Consider the following 4,412-nt stretch of genomic DNA (forward strand, 5'->3'; position numbering starts at 1 on the left):
TAATTAATAATATTTGAAGGCAACCCATGTTGCGCGATTACCTTCAACCTTGCAATTCCCTATGCTATCCTTACATCCGTTAGATGCCCATACCCATGTATACTCGAATAGAATGATTACCCATACACAAAGAGGTGTTGGAATCATTATAGCCTAGTTGGTTGTTCGTTCGTAGGTGGTATACTGTGTATGCCGGATATACAAATAGACACGGATATTATACCTCCGTGGTACGTAATCGTTTGGTGCTCACGGTGAGCATGTATCGGTTATGCTGACATGCAGAAGGATATTGAAATCATGAATATTAAACATTGATTTTTGTTGAGAAAGATCTATATGTCAGATGGTGACAAGGGTTATGAACCATATTTAGACGTTAACCGACGTCAGGTTAAGTCCATATGTTATTATATTTGTGGGACATATATACTAGATGCCGGTATGTGTAATATATATGATAATATTTGGTGTGTATGTGTACCTGTTGTTATGATTGAGCTAGTAACGAGTTATATGGTGAGATTAGTATTGATTACTGCGTACGGGATGAGTACGGCAGAATGACATAAAAAGAGTAACTCCAATGATGGAGATTGATATGATTCAGTTGATTGCTCAAAGATAGCAGATGATGATACCGAATATCGTATCACAGATCACTGCTAGTGTTGATGCGAATGTGATCGCAGGATTATAGATCGAGCAATCACATGATTATGAATATTTCAACTCTTAATGTTATTACTAAGAGTGATAATGTTCCACCGAATACTATTATGACTGCAAGTATTAGTTATAAACTAAACATGAATAGTAGTCGTAATGAATTAGATCCGGTATGAGGGATATGTTTGTTGGTTGTGTTAAGGAAATTATTAATAGTGCTGATGGTAAAGGGAGGAATAGATTAACGAGTGGATAGAAAAGATCGAAATGGTTAAGGATATTGGTAAGAGTCTAGAACATTGTGTAGTAAAATATGCTACAGATATGTTGGTAGATGATGATGTATCGTGATGGAACACGATGGTACGAAATTATAATTAGAAAATTATTACTCAGATGATATTGCCAGAATTTAATATTCTTGTGCTAGAGTACTTTATTTCGAGTAATTAAGTTCAGAGATTTGAAACTGAGCTATGAAAGATAGAAATGTTGTGTGCTGATCACTTAGAACACGCTAATAGTTTGAAGGAATTGTCATGTCTGGTAACATGGCTAATTACTTCTGAAACCAAGCGAAGTGAGCGCTATATTGGGGACTAACTCCATCGATAAGGAGTATAGTCAACCCTGTAAAATATACAACCTTTGGAAGGGTTGTGTCACAAGCCAGCATTGATATATTTAACTCTATGGGAAGCGGACTGGAAGGACGTTAGGTGAGACGTCGAGTGTTAAAGAAGAGAAATGATAAAGGTATAGTGCAAGATAGACTTTTGAATAAGTAGGTATGTCCTACAACCCAGAATCATACTAAAGATTAGTTCCGGTGTGAAACATGAACCGCATGAAGGGTCCTTCCCTAAATGTGGAAAATATGGTTATCGGCAGGAAGAAGAATGTCGAGTGATAGTAGGCCACAGGTGTGGTAAAGATGGACGTAATGCCCCAATTGTAGAACCAATTGAAGCCATGTGAACCGGCAACCGCAACCCATTCGTGTACAACCACTCCGAACCCAACAACCTCAATAACAATCCATCCAAAGAAATCAAATTATGCCAAACAGTTGTACTTGCTACGAATGTGGCAGTACAGAACGTTTCATGAGAAATTGCCCAAAGTTGAACCAAGGTGTCGTTGGAAGACGAACCTCAAGACAAGCATCAACCTCGGATCAAGCAAGGAGCCGTGCTTTTGTGAGTAATTCGAATAAAGCACGTCATGATCCAAAGGTGGTATTAAGTACGTTGTAGTTTTAAATCAATAGGCTCCAGTGATATTTTTACGGTCGTCGATAGAAGTTAGTTCCTGTTAACCTCCTATCTTTTGGAGAGATACCGATTAGTGAAACTATAGAACCCTATACTGTAGAAGCGCTAACGGTAAACCCCTAATGGTTAATTAAATTGTTCGGAATTGTCCTATGATTCTGAACGATTAACCTTTCTTTATTGACCTACGACCAGTAAAGTTAAGGAGTTTTGACGTAATAGTTAACCTGGATTGGCTAACTCAACATGAAGCTGAAATCAAATATGAAAAGAAGATGATTAGAAGCTCTCCTTCGGACGATGAAGCGATTAGATACAGAGAAAAGTTTACGGCATTATGTTACCACTCTAATCTCATCTTGAGATGTTATAATATTTACGACAAGAAGACGTGGTGTACTTAACCAACGCGATTGCCTCAGATGTAAAAGAAAACATATAGAAGACGTTCCGGTGATACGTAAATATCCAGAAGTTTTCCCTGAAAAACTTCCTGGATTACCGCCAACCCGACAGGTCGAATTTAGAATCGATTTAACACCTCAAGCTGGCCCTGTTGCTAAGGCACCCTACCGACTTGCACCGTCCGAGATGCAATAATTATCCAATCAGTTACAAGAATTATTGGATAAGGTTTTATACGACCTAGTTAGTCACCATGGGGTGCACCAGTGTTATTTGGGAAATGAAGGACTGAAGTGTTAGGATATGTATTGGTTAGAGAGAATTGCATAAAGTGACGATCAAGAATAGGTATTCACTCCTTCGAAGTGAATGATCTGTTTAACCAACTGCAAGGGGCGATTTATTTTAAAAAAATTGATCTTAGAAATAGTTATCATCAAATGAAAAATCAAAGAGGAGGACGTTGCAACAATAGCGTTTCGGACTCGTTACGGCCATTATAAATTCTTAGTTATGCCTTTCGGGCTAACAAATGCGCCGGCAGTGTTCATGGAACTCATGAACCGAGTCTATAAACTTTATTATAACAAATTTGTCATAACATTCATTGATGATATTTTGATATATTCGCAACGTAAAGAAGAGCACGAACGACGGTTAAGGAAAATTGTGGAAGTATTAAAGCAAGAGGAGTTGTACGCGAAGTTTTCGAAATGTGATTTTTAATAAAGAAGGCATAATCCCTTGGTCATGTTGTAAAGCAACAAAGATTTCACAAAGACCCAAATAAGATAGAAACCATTAAAATTGTGCCAAGCGCCGATTTTAAGTCTCCCCGATGGAGACGATGGTTTTGTCGCATATTGTGACGCATCGCGTGAAGGGTTAGGATGCGTGTTGACGCAGTATAATAAGGTTATAGCCTATGCTTCCCGACAGTTAAAAGTACACGAGAAAAATTACACTACTCACGACTTATAACTGGGAGCGGTTATCTTCGCACTTAAAATCTGGAGACATTATCTCTACGGTACGAAGTGCACCATCTTCACCGATCATAAAAGTTTACAGCACATATTCGATCAGAAAGAACTGAATATGAGGCAACGAAGATGGGTCGAGTTGTTAAGCGATTATGACTGTGACATCCGTTATCACCCCGGCAAGGCTAACGTCGTAGCCGATGCTTTGAGTAGGAAAGGTCGGGTTAAGCCATTGCGAGTGCGAGCGCTAGGGATGATAGTCCAGTCGAACTTTTCGGACCTGATTCGAGTCGCTCAACGTGAGGCGTTGAAAGAGGAACAGCGAAAAGGAGGAACTTTACGGTAATGAGAAGAATTTTGAATAGCGCGTGGACGAAATTCTCCACTTCACAAATCGGGTTTAGATCCCGACCCTCCATGACCTTCGTGAATTAATCATGGACGAAGCGCATAGATCGAAATATTCCATACATCCGGGATCGGATTGGACTATTGATGATACGAATATCTGAAAGGATTTTGTTAATGACCGAGTGTGGAGAAAGATATGGTTACGTATGTTGGTGAAAATTTAAGTTATGCAAGAGATAAGGCTGCATACCGAAAACCCTTGGGAACGCCACAACGACAGAAAATTCGTCAATGATAGTGGGAATAAATTGCAATGGATTTCGGGACGCAAATTCCCATGATATATCAAAGGCATGAGGTAAATTGGGTAATCGCGGATCGATTAACCAATCCTCGCATTTCATCTCAATCTATGACGATTACCACAATGAATTCTCGCCCAAATTCATGATGGTGAAATGGTATCTCGTCGTGGAGTACCATTTTCAATGATCTCAGATCGAAATAGTCATCCTACTTCCATTATTGGAAGGCGGGGAAGGAAGCATCGAGAGCTTGAAGCTTTCTATGGGTGAAGTAGTTATCACCAATTTGTTAAATTGAAAATGGGCGTCGATCAAGCCGTAAGATTTGAATTGATTCGAGAAACAACCAATCGGATTTATAATGTTTAAGAGAAGTTGAAAGCAGCGCGAGATTGGCAAAGGATTTATGCCAACATTCAAAGGAA

Source organism: Bidens hawaiensis, unplaced genomic scaffold (genome assembly GCF_021521415.1).
Source record: "Bidens hawaiensis isolate Kalapana, Puna unplaced genomic scaffold, B.hawaiensis_p1.1 tig00014469_1, whole genome shotgun sequence".
Taxonomy (NCBI): domain Eukaryota; kingdom Viridiplantae; phylum Streptophyta; class Magnoliopsida; order Asterales; family Asteraceae; genus Bidens; species Bidens hawaiensis.